At 30.4% G+C, this 16,278-nt stretch overlaps 1 protein-coding gene across 1 annotated transcript in view; it reads right to left on the bottom strand.

Moving 5' to 3' along the window:
- The window catches only part of LOC130667056 (uncharacterized), a 66,007-nt gene that overhangs the window by 6,760 nt on the left and 42,969 nt on the right, over positions 1-16,278 (bottom strand). The gene's annotated exons all lie outside the window — the stretch shown is intronic.

The raw sequence follows: 16,278 nt of genomic DNA on the forward strand, positions 1-16,278 counted from the left end.
TTTTGTGCCGTGACCAGTTTGAAATAATTGAAGGAACAAATACATTAAAAGTTTGACTTCATTTAGCTCTAGTTTAAATCGATTCTTTAAAAATAATTCTTGTATAATTAAACAATTAAATATATTTTTATTTTTAAAGTGAATTATAAACTGATATCAAGCACAAAGTAATTTAGTATTCAACAGTTGTTTACATTAATTTAATCTACGATAACTTTTCTCTCCAGCTTATCCTTTATGTTAATTATTCGAGTTCAGAGGTTAGTGATTTTTTTTACATATCTAATTCCCAAAGTTTCAGACACTTTATTACAAATACCTCTGACTATGTGTAATCGTTACGGTAACGAGATACTTATTCTAAAGCTGATTAAGTATTATATAACTAACTATTCCAACTGTAGTTATTTAATAAAGATCGCAAGCACACCTGATAATACCTTTTATTTAATAAGTCATTTTAAATCACTTTAGTTTCACTGTTTTAATTTTATGAAAATTTTGAGGAATATGGCCACTCTATTTTAATGAAAAAATATTTTAAACTTTTTGCTAAGAAAATTTAAAATTTTCAAAAAAAAGGGAAGTTATTGGTTTCGGTCCGATTTTCAAAAGTCGAATTTCTAACAGATCTTGACGTTTTGAGGTTCTAGGAAGCTATTCTGACTATTTTCAAGATAATGTCCGAGTGTATGTATGTGTGTCTGTACGTACGTACTTATGTATGTAAATATTCTGTAACTTTTGAACGGATGAACCGACTTGGTTTTTTAAGGTGGCGTTTGAAGCAGATCATTAATTCCACAATTTTTGAAAAATTGAGCATAATCGGTACAGTACATTTGGAGATATTTCAAAAATGTTTTTTTTTTTGATATCTTGTAATGCACGCGATAGATTTATTCCAAAATCTAATCAGCTCTAAAGCTTTATAAGCCGCGTTGAATGCTACCTCAACCATCAGAATCGGTTCATTAGCTCATGAGAAACCGTTGTCGAAAGAATTGCGAAAAAGTGTTTTTTTCTAATAAAATTCAAATTATTGAAATAATTGATGAAAGTTTTTCTTTGAACGCGAGTGGTTAAGAAACTTCGTCGAATACCGCCTTGAACTCAAAATTGGTTCACTATTTCAAAAGATATTGATGATTAAAAATAAAAAAAATTACGATTTAGTTCATTTTTTCTGAATAACTCATAATATTACTTGTCAGATGGTTCAAAATTTTTTTTTAATGTTAGAGGTCTCCGATAAATAATTTTTCACGTAACCCATCATGCCTCAGGTAAGCTGTCGTTCTTGGTTTTCTCAATTAAATTAAAAAATAATAATGATCATTAAAAAAACATTAATGAGAAAAATAAATAAATAAATTTAATTTTAATTACTTAAATTGAAATTTTAATTATGAAAGATATTAAACCGTGAAATAACATTTTATCGGTCGTAAAAAAATTAATAACATACGTACGTACATGCAAATAGACACTTTAAGTGTCACTTGAATAAAAAGAATATATATATATATATTATGTACGCATAAAAGCAGAGTATCATCTCATACAGATGGTAGAGTAGAAGTAGCAGTAACTTGTCACATCGGTTAATACTAAACAGGATCCAATTTCAAGATTCGCATGTTGGAGTAAAGCCGACCGCAAACGTGTAGTTCACAGTGTGGTACATGCTTGTTATATCTCTTTCCTGAGATCCCGAAGTCTCGAGTATAGAAGTTGTATATATGTATATCTATATAACAAGTGTATGTTGAGGAAGTAAAAGAGGAAAGGAAGTATAAAAGTAAAGGAAAGGAATGGGACGAAAATGGGGCTGGTGCTTTAGAGGAGGTGGACGATGAGACCGGAAAAGCGAGCTAGTCGAAGGAACCAGTGGATGAGAGTGAGAATGCGAAAAAGAGAGACGACAGATAGATTAAGCTTCCACGGGTTAAGCTTGAAGCGTGTGCCACTGCAGTATATGGAAAAAAGAGAGGCTGCTGCAGACGCAGTGACATAGGCCAACACGTCGGTTCGCATACCTGAGTTCACTACTGGGTCGAGCTACTGCTACTTCTATACTACTGGTTCTGCTACTTCCTTTTACTTACTCACTTACTGATGTTATACTCTCACTGAGTCGCAATACCTGCAGAGTACCTGCGGAAATATTCCCGTTTGCTAAATGGCTATGACTCGTCGCATTGCCGATGAGAGAAAACAATCTAACTATTTCTATTTTGTCTCATTTCTTTAATTCGATCTCGTTAATGACTCCATTAATTATCTAGTCATTTATTTATACTTTCAAAAAGATAATATTGTGTTTTTAACTTTATAAACTTAAAAAAAAAGTATTATGTGATTGTTGGATAGTTCTTATAAAATTATAGTAATTATTTCTATGCCACTGTGATAAACGTGACCATGTAGAGGAAGGGGGGCAAAATGATCCCCCCAAAATTTTTAACATGAAAAGTGTTCAGGGGGGTAAATGGGCTGTCTAGACTTTGAAAACCTACTAATATTTTTAAGCCAAACGGGCTCCAAAAATTTTTTGAATTAATCGAATTGTAATTCAACAGAAAACTTTGAATTAAGTTATTTTAAGGTCCAAATCTTCACTATCAACTCTTTTTTATACTAAATACATAGCAAAAAGTTTCAAAACATAAAACGAGTGAGAAACATACATTGAGTTTTGTTGGGGGCTCATTTTACCCAACTTTTCAGGATTTTTTAATTTTGATAGACAGCAAATTAACACCAAAAACTCAGCAGAAGGAAAAAAAAGTGAAACAAGCCGAATTTTAATGGCCGGAACAAATTATGGTCAAATACTTGGCAAGGGAGTAAAAAAAAGTAAAATAAGTAAAACAAAACTGAGGATTTGAAAATTTTTTTCTAAAGGGGCCCATTTTGCCCCCCCCCCCTTCCCCTACAATGGTAATGATTTCCATAATTTATGGTAATAATCACCATAATATTATGGTAAAGATTTCCATAATATTATGATAGTAATCATCATGATTTTATAATAACATTTACTATAGTATAGGAACAATTACGATAATATTATCGGAATATTTGACATATGCTATGGAAACAGTCACCATGGAATATAGGATTTATTTCTATACGCACCTAGGACCGGCCACAGTAAATACCAATTTTTGCAAAAAAAGAAAAAAAATGCTTTAATAAATTTTTGGGGTGGTCCGTTTTTCCCGCTTTCTCCCAGACATATAACGCGTCTGGTCATCAAGATAGCGCCTACAATTTTTAACGGATCGTAATAGAATTTCATTCACTTATTCTTTGAGCGAATATCTTGATCTAGTTCAAAGAAGAGCAAAATCGTTCGATTACTTTCGAAGTAAAGAACACTTAAAATTTTATCGATTTCCATAAAAATCAAATTTTATTGAATTATCTCTGAATAACTTTTAAATAAAAAGTGATAGCCCATTCCTGTTGGATGCATCTCAAAGCTTATGCGATTCGTTTTGATTTCCGTTCCTTAACTTCTTTATTTTTTGAATTTTTTAACATCCTTGAAAATTAGATTCTTTATTAAAAAAAAAAAACACATCTGCTCCCTTCTCTTTTGACTTGGAATATTTTTTTTAATTTTAACATATTTTGAAAGCTCTTTTATAATTTTTGTGGAACTACAATTATCTTAGATGATAATTACTGCAGTTTTAAAATTTATTTTTAATTTGTATTTTATAATAATATAAGTAATCAACGTTTTCATTACGGGTATAGCCGGATGACACTTTTTTCCAAGCGATTGAACTAATTTAATTGAGTACCTGAATAGCGAAAGAAACTGTCTCAGCATTTATATTGTTTGTAAATAAGTAAGGGAACAAATAAACGACCAGATAAATAATTTGTAAGCAATTAGTATGTTTTTGATTAAATTAATAAAAATAATATAAACATGATAATTATTAAGATTTTTTAAATGCTGAATAGAACAATCACAGGGGTAAGATTTATGAAAAAAGACAATATGATTCATGCAAAGATAAAAGAAGTGAAATTTAATTGAAATGAAGTTTAATTCAATTGACTAGTGAATCTAGATGGAAAGAATTAGAAATTTTTCATCGAGATGTTTTTGATCGATATCTCGTCGCGGTAAATAATTTACATTTGAAACCGATGGAAGTGAGAGTTGATGATGGACATCCAGAAGTAATGAATTTTGATGAAGTTATGATGAAGTGATTGCACCTGAAGGCAAAGTTGTTACGGGAGTTAGATTTAGATTTGCTGCAGATTCATTTGATCATCCAGAATTGAAAACTGGTGCAATCGAAATGCAAATTCGAGTAATGTGTTTTGATGCCATCAAAGGAATCATTATTAATCATAACGATGCAATCATATTGGATTGATGAAAAACAAAGCGAACCAAAGTTAGAAACTTTCATCTGAATTTTTTAGTTCATACAAAAAGTGTTTTTTATCGCATTTATTTCATTATTCTTTATTCTAGAAAAGAACTGAATTTAAATCATCCAGATAGACCAACTTAATCACCTGTAAATATTATTGGTTCGAAGGGAAATTGATTCATAAAATTTGGTCTTGCGGATTTGAAAAAAGACGCTGGTCAATTAACGAAACTACTTTTTGATGCTCAGGATGTTGAAGGAGGCCCGGAATTTCCTTGAGGAGGCATTGAAATTATGCATCGCGGTTGTGGTTACGTAGGGTTATGGGCTTTTCGAATTTTTGATGTTAATTTCTTAAACCATCTTTAACGCTGAGAATTTTGTGGGATGGATTCTCATCAAGGATTTTTATTAGTTACTATACTGTATAGTAATTTTAGAATTTTCTATAATAATGCTATTAAAAATAATCATATGATAACTATTAATATCTTCGAATAATAATCACTCTCACGAACAATAGTAATCATGCGGGAAAAAATGTTCAAACACGATCATGCCTGTTCATGTATGATCAGGCCTGAAATTTGACATGATCATGTCTGTTCATGTATGATTAGTCCTGAAATTAGACATGATCATGCCTGTTCATGCATGATCATGTCTGCAACGTCCAATAATTCAGGCCTGATTATGCATAGCCATGTATGACTAAGCACGAACAAACATGGTCATATCTGAAGCGTTAAATACGTTCAGGCAGATCATGCATGGACGTGCCTGTTCATGCCTGATGTCAGATATGATCATCCCTGTTCATGCATGATCATGTCTGAAGCGTTAAATACTTCAGGCCTAGTCATGCATGACTATGTCTGATCCAGCCTGATATATGGGATTAAATTTAAAAAACTTAGCTATAATTGTATATAGCTAACGTAGTTATAATTATATATAACTTTTATATAATTTTATACAACTATATATCAACAATTCATAAATTAGATATAAAATTTTGTTGACTAAAAATCTATCACGTAGAAGATATTTATTACTTTAAGTTTATACAAAACTTAATTTTCAAGTCAATCTCTTAGGTCAACGGGTAGCGGGTTAAACTTTCAAGCGCGAGGTCTACGGTTCAAATCTTGCACCCACCCGAATTTTTTTTTCTTATTTTTATAGAAAGAATTATATATAATTATACATAAATAATTATATATAGCTATACATCATTATATAAGGCTATTTTTCATCTATAATTTTTTTACTCGGATGGGCATGAACAGGCATGAACATACCTGATCAGAGATGAACAGGCCTGATCAAGTCTGATCATGCCCGGTCATTTTACATGTCTGTTCATGTCTGATCAGGTCTGATTATTTTTTTCCGGGCACTCACATTACGATTAGCAATATTCATAATTTTAGGTAATAATGTTTACTACATATACGGCAATGGTAATAGTTACCATCGTGTATGCAAAAGTCACTCGGCAGCTTTTTAATTATACACTTGAGTATAATTCTCATATTTTTCAATGAAATCAAAATAAACATAATTAACAAATAATAAAATGTAAAGTAAATAACGAATTGAACACTTTAACTGCTTAACGCACTAAAAAATTGATTAAAAACTGGTTATTGGGTAATGTTTGTGAGTTTTTGTACACGATGACAATCATTCTCATCGGAGATCATGAAACTTGCCATTTAATTTGTAATGATTACGATCGCGAGAAAGCAACTACTCCCATCGCTATACTGTGAAAAATATCATCGAGTGATTGTTATATTTGTACTATTTTTATAACAATAATTATTGTACTAATTTAACATCCGGGATGATAAATATTGCCATCGTATGTTTTAATTATTAACATATTAGGTAGTTAGAAATTTTGTGTTAAAGTCAACACAAATCGTCTGTTGCAAACGGTCTACACAAATTTTAGTGTTAATTCAACACATTGCATTTGTGTTGATCTTTAACACAAATTTTATGTTAAATAAAATCGAACACATAAAATTTGTTCTTTTGACAGAAAACTTGTGTACATTTAACAGAACATTTTAGTAAATTTAACACATTTTTCGTGTTAAAATCGACTAATAAACATACACTGATGGTTTTGAATCACCCTGGAAACACCCTGGAATCACGGTGGTTACACCGTGGGTTTTTTTTCATTTAATCACCGTGATTCCACGGTGGTTACACGGTGTACCCACCCTGATTCCACGTACACCGCGTAATCACCGTGGAATCTCGGTGAATACACCGTGTAACCACCGTGGAATCAGGGTGATAAAATGGCACAAACCTACCGTGTAACCACCCTGGATCCACCGTGATTCCACTCCTAGGGTGTTTCCAGGGTGATTCAAAACCGCCAGGGTAAGCACATAACCTAACTAACTCAAGTATACCGATCTACACTTAGTAGAACTTATGCCAATTTAGCGAACAATTGAACCAGGTCAATAAGGTAGGAAAGTTATCTAAATTTAATTAAAAAATGTATATATTTAATTGTAAATAAATTATAATCCAAATTTCCCTGCAGACAATGCTGCTACAATGCTTTGCTTGGTTATAGTAATGAAGAATCGCGCGGAAACGTTTAGTCAAACAACAAAAATTTTATGTTAATTTTCGAATAACACAAGAAATGTGTTACATTCTAGATTTTCCAATCATCTGACATAAAAAATCTGTTAAAGTAAAATAACAAACGGTTTGTGTTGAATTAACAGATTTCTGTGTTAAAAATCAACACAAAAAATTTAACCAAATAATTTTTTAACGCAAATACACAAAATTTCTAACTGTGTATATGGTTAAGTTTACAATAATTATGAGATTAATAGGTGTCGGGAAAAAAAAATTAATTCTACCACCATGAGATGATAATCGTTACCATAAAATTCGCGCGTATACATCAACACACTTTTTAATGCTATAATGTATCAATTTATTCCTTTTTTCTTGTTCATGTCCACAACGAAAATTTAAATAAGAATTATCGTCATAATAATCATTAATGGCATGTTTACTTAAAAGTCATGAATTTTTTAAGTATAGGTGCTTCATTGTTTAGCTACAGTCTTAGAATAAGACTGATACTCGATATCGAGTTAAGATGAAGTGTCAAGCCTGGCAGTAAATTATCATCCCGATACTCAAACAAGCTTGAGCCACAGAATTGAATTCCGAGCTTGCCCTAGAGTTAGTAAGTATTGAGCTAAGCTTGGGCCCGTCGTCATTTCCTACAAGGGTATTTGGGTTGTTTTTATGTTTTTTTATTTTCGAACACAATTGCAAAATGTTGTGTAGGCTCGAAATTTTGACTCGGGTGACTACGAAATTTAATTTATCAGAATCCACATTATTGAAATTCAAAAATTAAAGTGCGTTTGAGAAATTACCGTGCGCTGTTTTATTTCACTTACAACTTGTATGAAAAAAAAATGAAATTTAGTTTAGTTCTCCGTGTTCATAACCCGTCACAATAATTTATCTTGCGAAATTCAAGTAAATTTTGTTCCTCGTGTAATTTTATATTATGTAATGAGGGTTCACCGAGTCAGACGCTTTATTTTTCATAATTATCATTGAAGAATTTTAAAGTTTTAATGTCTCTAATAGTAGACTAGTTCAAATAGTTAAATATCAGACCAATGGTGTTACATTTAACTGAATGAGTGACTACTAGCAAATTCAGTGATTAAAATATGATACTGCAGTTATGATTTCTCTCAAGTTAATAGCAAACTAATGTTAAACTGACAAGTATAAAATGAAGACTCAATTCAAATAAGCAGATTGTAATGAGAAATTTTTAGCCTCGGAATTTGCTATACAGCAATTGGAACTTTTAGTTTTAATGCAAATTAAACTTCATATTTTACACTAAAAAATGAATTATTCGATTCAATAAAGTGAGAAATTTTATATGTAATAAAAATCACCCCACAAACTTTTTTTCTAAGTGTGTCCACAATGGATCATTAATATAATCGCTCGAATGTCAATTTCTTATTGTTAACAAAAGTTTAACATCTTTAAAAGTATTTAACCATTAACTATAAAATTTTGTATTGAGATTAAATAAAGTTTTTTTAAATCATCAAAAATCCTGATTTTTATAAAAAACGCTGTAAAAAATTCTCAAACCGTGTGAATTAGAACGTTTACACCATCAATAGTGTGAACGTACGAGTTATTTATTGAAAACTCACGATTACTACGTCACTGGTAGGGTGTTTCTACAACACCGGCAGTGTTGAAAATTTTAACACCAAATCATTCACACCACACCGCAGACTATTTTTCGATCTACTATACTTTAAATTACTGATTAGTGCGAATGCAATTGGACTGTGGGTGTCAATTCACGTTTAACTACTTTTTATTTCACTCATGAAAAAGAAATTTTCAAATTTCATTGATATTTGGTCATTGTTTAGCAATCAACGTTCTACTTTTTTTGAAAATTTAAACTTGTTCAAAGAAAAAAACGAGAAAAAGTTCATTTTACTGTGCAAGTGGAACAAGGATAGTACTGTTCATCTATTTGAGTGCAAAAGAGAAAAAAGTGGCAACTCTTCTCAAGAGATTTTTTTTCAAGTCTCATTAATTGGCGGTGATATCGATAATGGAAAAATTATAATTTTATTTAATTAACATAATATTTCGAATTTGAGGATGAAAATTGAATTTCCACCTTAATGATATGTATATTTAGAGATAATTAATTTGATTGATCAATTGAATTGAATTTAATCAGCGCTTGTAATCGATTGATTTGATGATAAAATTAAAACGTTTGCAGAGTCATTATCTAACCTTATGTGTATTTTGTATGCACATACATTGGTATACAATACATATATATATATATATATATATATATATATATATATATATATATATATATATATATATATATATATGTGCATCGAAGCGCTTTCTTGTGAATCTAATTAACGGAGAAATGGTCGGTAGTTATATAGATAACCGCATAATAGTGCGGGAGTTTCTTGATTAGGCTATGGTTCAGTTGTACTCGCGTCTTGTCTCATCCCTCTTTCCCCTTGCTCTTTCTCATAGTCTTTCTCTACTTCTCTCAACACATATATATATCTAGGTTTATTTCACAGTTCTCTGCAGCAGCAACTTTGTTTCCAGCCACCTTATGTTTTTCATTATTAATTCCGCTTATAGCAGTTTCCTTTAATTATACCTCCGGGTCATATGAGTATAACCTGATGACGCCCTAGTACTTTTATAGTGACATTGCATTGCATTTAAGTCTACACATATTATAAAACCATCGTATATTTTGATATATGTGACATTTTAACAAATTATATACATTTTAGATTATTATATTTACACACTCTACACTATACATACATTAACTTTCTTGCGTATCATCATGTGTACCAGATAAATTCATTTATATGCAATTAAAACACATTTGCTGTTTAATGTTTATTCTGAAAATAATATATTTAATGGCTAATGTTTATTTGTTTATTTTTTTTTATTTTTCATCTCATATAAATTTTAATATTTAACTTACTGTCTTTTGTATAATTTCTACAAAACAAATTTTAGATACATTCGCATTAAAAAAGATTTACCCGCTGCACATTACTTAATTAAACTTATATATAAAAAAAAATCTAAAAAAAACGGTTGACTCTTCGGGAAAACCCCAAAATTTCCTACAGGTTGCAAACTCAGGGAGCTGAGACTAGATTTTCTAAAGAATTTCTTAGGCGGCGATCGTGATCAAAATTAAGGCATGCGCGGGATGTTTGAAGGCTCGGGGGTATCAGGCAAATTTTTTGGAAGAACGCTAGCACATAAAAGCGAATGAAAAAAAATTCCTTCTCTTCGAGCTCACAACTGTTAGACAAGACAGAACATATACATTTCACTGAAAAAAATCTGGGCGTCGGTTGGCCCTGCGGGCCAGCCCCAAAACTTCCCGCTGTTTTCAAGCTCAAGGAGCTTGAAAACAGCACTGTGAATATATTTTCGAGCTCGAAAATGCTATTACATAGAATCATCTCTTTATGAGCTATTCAAGCTCTAACAAGTTACGTTTTATGCTAGAGTTTGAAAAGTTAAGAATCGAAAATCATTAATAAAGAAGCGGCTTTTTAATTTTGATTATGTTCTCTGAAATCAATATATTGAGGCAGAAATCAATGTCAGTGATCCAAATCAAAATTTGAATGAGTTTTGACTTAGGTCAGAGCGATAATATATGGAATATCCGAAAAAAACATTAAAGACTGGGTTTTTTCAATTTTTTGCTGACAATATGTTTAAAACTAAGGAACAAGTTATATGACATTATCGGATGATCGAAAGAGGTATAAAGAGAAAGAGTTGGTATACAATTCCTATAAACTATAGGAACCATTCCTATAATCTTATGGGTAGCATTCCCATAATTATAGGAATTGTTCCCATAATTTATGATCATAATTCCTATGTTGGAATAGAAAAAAACTTTATAGAATTATGGGAACCGTTTCCATAATTTTTTTCCCATGTACTTAACCAATCGGCTTCAAAATATACTCAGTTCATTCCGCTTATGGAGTAAATGTGGAGTTTATTTTAATCAATATTTGCTCCGATCCAGAGTTTAAATATTAAAATAAATTTTTTTTGGAGTGAATTTTACCCTATACGGAAAGAAAATTATGGCAGCGGTTCCCATAATTTTGTGAAATTTTTTCCTATACCAACATAGGAATTACGACCATAAATTATGGGAGCGGTTCCTATAATTATAGGAATGTTTCCCATAATTATAGGAATAGTTCCTATAATTATGGGAATGATACCCATAACACTATAGGAATGGTTCCTATAATTATAGGAATGGTTCCTATAATTATAGGAATGGTTCCTATAATTATAGGAATGGTTCCTATAATTTATAGGAATACTTTCTATAATATTATGGGAATCATTCCTATAATTTATGGGAATGGTTCCTATAATTTATAGGAACCATTCCCATAAATTATAGGAACCATTCCCATAATATTATGGGAATGGTTCCTATAATAGTATGGGAACTATTCCCATAATATTATGGGAATGATTCCCATAATGCAATTGGAATGGTTCCTATACCATTATGGGAATCATTCCCATAATATTATGGGAATAGTTCCCATACTATTATAGGAACCATTCCTATAATATTATGGGAATGGTTCCCATATTATCATGAAAAAATTAATTTAAAGAAGTTTGGTAATCACTTCTACAATACACAGAAATATTATTAAACATAAAAACAAAAATTCAAAAATTGAAAAAAAAAATCGTATTTGGCAAAAAAACATTAAAATTTTTAACAAGAATTTTTTGTCAGCACAAAACATTCAAGAAAATTCCAATTTTGGGAAATTTCTACACTATTGTGCAAGAAAAGAATTTTATGATATTATAGGGATGGTTCCTATAATATTATGGGAACCATTCCCATAATGGTATGGGAACCATTCCTATATCATTATGGGAACCATTCCCATAATGGTATGGGAACTATTCTCATACTATTATGGGGATGGTTCCCATAATATATGGGAACCATTCCTATAGTAGTATAGGTACTATTCCCATACCATTATGGGAACCATTCCCATAATGCATAGGAAAACTTCCCATAATTTTCTTTCCGTGTAAGGGGATTAAATAAATAAAAATTCATCCGTTCCACATTCGCTTTGAATTTAATCCTCGATCACTTCGTGAATTTTTTACAGTGTAAGATTACGCTAAACAGTTTTTTTATTTTATCAAATATTAATGGTTTCAAAAAATTACCAGCACCCTGATTTCTCATAAAGCTCAAATAAAATGAAGACTTCGATGAAATAAAACACTATAAAAAAAAAATAAATAAACAGTAACAATTATAAAGTTCTCCGATCTTCTCAACAATAACATAAAAAACCATAGAACTTTTTTTTGCAATCAATGCAATACGTTTCTTTCACTATTATCAGAAATCAGACCTCCGTAACCATTAACTTCTATAAATTTTCTCTTTTTTTAACTGAGAAATTAGTATAAATGAGCCACACATTTTTTTAACGATTTCAAGGTTTCAAAAAAAAAAAATAAATAAATAAATAAATTGTACGATATAAACGTAAAGTTAACGTCTACACTGACACACTAATAACGTAGGTTCGTTGTACCTTGAGCATACTATAATTGAATTTTCGTATCCGACCACACGAGACACAAGAACGTGTGTGGTACAACGTAAAAAAAAACCCATAAAAAAATAAAATAAAAAAAAATATATATGTACATATATATACATAAAAGAAAGATGGATATATAAATTTATTTTGCTATGTACTTTACTACACGGGTGTTACATTCACCGTACTATGTGCGTTTACAGCCTTCTATACATATATTGTTATATTTCACCCCTATCCCTCTGTTGTCCTATGAAACTAGTGTTACACTCGTCCGCCGGCCAACATACCACGCGAAAGCCCATTTCCCATTCCTATTGTTTCTTCTCAGCATCCCTGATTTTTTATTTTTATTTATATTTTTTTATTTCCCTCCATATTAAGCTCTCGTACCCTCTACGGCCCTTTTTCTATTCACTACTTTTCTTTTATACCCACACGCGCACATTATTTTTTTTTAACAAAACTTTTAGACCTCTTTTTTGTTTTCACGTTATTACTATCATTATCATTATCATCATGGTCATCATTGTTATTATTATCATAATCATTTTTTTTATTATGTCCCATCACTTCCTTGACGTTTTTTTTTTTTGTCTACAGTCTTTTGATTTTCGTTTGGTAACATTTTTTTCTTTCTAGGTTACTTTTTCCTTCATGATTGTCATCGTTTTTACTCATTGTCTTTTTCATCTTCCCTTAAATCTCGATTCGTATAGCATGCACTCGTTAACGCCGGTGGTACGTCCAAAAAAAGTAAAGGAAAAGGAAAAGGAAAAATGGGAATAAAAAATTTTTTTTTCGTTGCGTTTATTGGCAAGAACAAAGCGCCACATTTTCTTTTGTCACATTCTATACCTTTTTGTCCGTTTTATTTTTTTCCTTTTCTCTTTGTCGTCATTTTTAACTGATAAATTTGACATGCAACTGACAAATGTTATTTTAATGTGGATAATTGTCTAAGTTAATTTTTCTTCTATTTTCTATATTATGATGATTATTATTATTATTATTATTTTTTTCATCTAGAATTTTAACGATTTTTTAATTAAAGTTCTTTTCTACGTTTTTATTAGAGCATTTGTCAGATTTCTTTTGTCTTTTTATAACATGCTTTTAGATAATTATTTCAAGTGTCGGATTTTAAGGTAACTGGAAATAATAATAAGAGGTTTTGTTAGTAACTGAAAAAGTAAAAGCTGGGGTAGTAATAGAGATGGAGTAATTTTGGTCTGCTCAATTGGTGGAAAAGTGGTCGGGATGTCGAGCTGTGGTCATTCCTATGATTCGTACTTTCATTGAACTATGTAAATGCAGATGGTTTGCGTTTTGCCAATGGTTAAATTTTCACTTTTTCATACATATATATAGAAAGGAGAAGTACAGGAAAAACAGGACCGGGTAGGCAAAATGGACTACCCCAAAAATTTAATAGAAAACTTTGTCTTTCCCAAATTGTTTTCAACTGTCATTTTAAACTTCCCGCTAAGAACATTGAAAATTTTCAAGAAAAAAGATAAGTTATTGGTTTCGGTCCGATTTTCGAAAATCGAATTTCTAACAGAATTTGACGTTTTGAGGTTCTAGGAACTTATTCTGACTATTTTCAAGATGATGTCGGGTGTATGTATGTATGTATGTGTGTACGTACGTACATCTGTATGTAAATATTCTATAACTTTTGAACGGATTAACCGATTCGGCTTTTCGAGGTGGCGTTTAAAGCAGCTTATTAATCCCAACAATTTTTGAGAAATTGTTTTGATCATAATCGGTACGGTACATTCAGAGATATTTCAGAAATAAAGTTTTTTCAAAAATGTTTTTTTCGGATAATTTCTAATTTACTCAATGGATTGATTCTTAAATTTAATCAGCCCTAAAACTCTATAAGCCGCGTCAAATGTCATCTCAACCATCAAAATTAAATCATTCGTCCAAGAGATATAGTTAACGAAAAAATTTCAAAAAAGTGTTTTTTTTTCGAATAAATTAAAAAACGTTCCATTGATTGTTTTTCAAAAAATTTTCAGTATCATAGACTGAAAAACTGTGTCAAATGCCACCTCAAACGTCAAAATCGGTTTATTGGTTCAAAAGATATCGGAAATGAAATATTAAAAAGATAACAACTGTCCTCATTTTCCCAGGAAAACTCACTATATGATTTATTAAATGTACATCAAATTGAACCAAGTCTATCATTTTTTTCAGTAAAATGTATATATCTTCGATCCAGCCGTTTCGTGAGCTCGAAAGGCCAGCCGTTGCCTAGATATTTTTTGTGCAATTTTGGTGTCCCGAAATTAATTTTTAAAAAATTTTTCTATTTTAGAATTTTTTTTCAGGAATTCTTCAGTGGACTCGATGTATTGGTGGCCACAAAAAATACATACGGTGTCTTCTTCGCTATATTTAAATTTACATAAGATATTTAACTTCAATAATTTTGTTTCTTTCAACATCTGTGTTTACTAACAGTATTTCGAATCTCCTCTTTCACTTAGATTAGATATGAAAATTTTTTGTATAGTCAATACATAATAGATGATGAACTACAATATCGATTTTAATAAGATAGTGATCATGAAGTCACTTGTGCTTGACAATTGTTTTATTTTTTTTTTTTTTATTAATTTTGATTTTTAATTTTAGCCGTTTTGTTTTATTTATTCCCTGTTTTAAAAAAATAATCCGTTGAAAGTATAAATGTGCCTATAAATTTTTTTGTACGGTAAAACAAAAAATCACAATACTTGATTTACGACGAAGTGTATTTTCATTTTTTATTTAATTTGTTTTACTTATGAAGAGAAAATTTTATTTTTTATTTACAGTTGTAATTTAACTATTTTTGTTGTTTTTTTTTGTTCAAATTAAAAGGGATTTTTTTGATTGATTAAAAATTTAAAGATTTAATTTGCAAACTCATCAAACACTACATACAATGACATATATTTTTGATCCGCTTATGAAAAAAGTACAATTGCGTACAAATAAAAAAAATAAAAATTTATTGGATATTTTCGATAGAATAATCTTATTTACTTATTCACTTTAATTTTATTCAGTCAATCAATTTCGAAATCAACTTATTGAATTATTACTGTAGTTTTTTTTATCATGGTATTTAATATTTTTATAAATTAATTACTGGAAAGTATAAATCAGTATGCTGCCATAAGTCAAAGGTCATTTTAAGTTGATTTTAACTTAAAAAAAAAAAAAATAGAATCGGATTTATTTAGAAATTCACGAATTTGAAATTTCAAGGAAATCGAACTCAAAACCAATGTTACCAATACATTTTTTGTCATATCAACCGCAAAAGTTGGATTTTCAAGCAACATGCAGAGGGCGCAAGCTATACGATTTCTGGCAATCTAGAGTTGTGTTAACTTTCCTCGAACTTGTATCGAAAAGTAACTTCTCTCTCTCTATCTGTCTTTTCATTCCTACACGACTTGAAACATTTTTGACTGTTTCTCTCTCAAATTCAACTTCCTCCATTGATATGACAAAAAATTTTGTTCGATACTTTATGCTCAAAGGTAGGAACCCTGACAGACTTGAAGGGCAGGAACGCGTTTGAGGCTATGGATACATTTTCATCAAGA

Source organism: Microplitis mediator, chromosome 4 (genome assembly GCF_029852145.1).
Source record: "Microplitis mediator isolate UGA2020A chromosome 4, iyMicMedi2.1, whole genome shotgun sequence".
Lineage (NCBI taxonomy): Eukaryota > Metazoa > Arthropoda > Insecta > Hymenoptera > Braconidae > Microplitis > Microplitis mediator.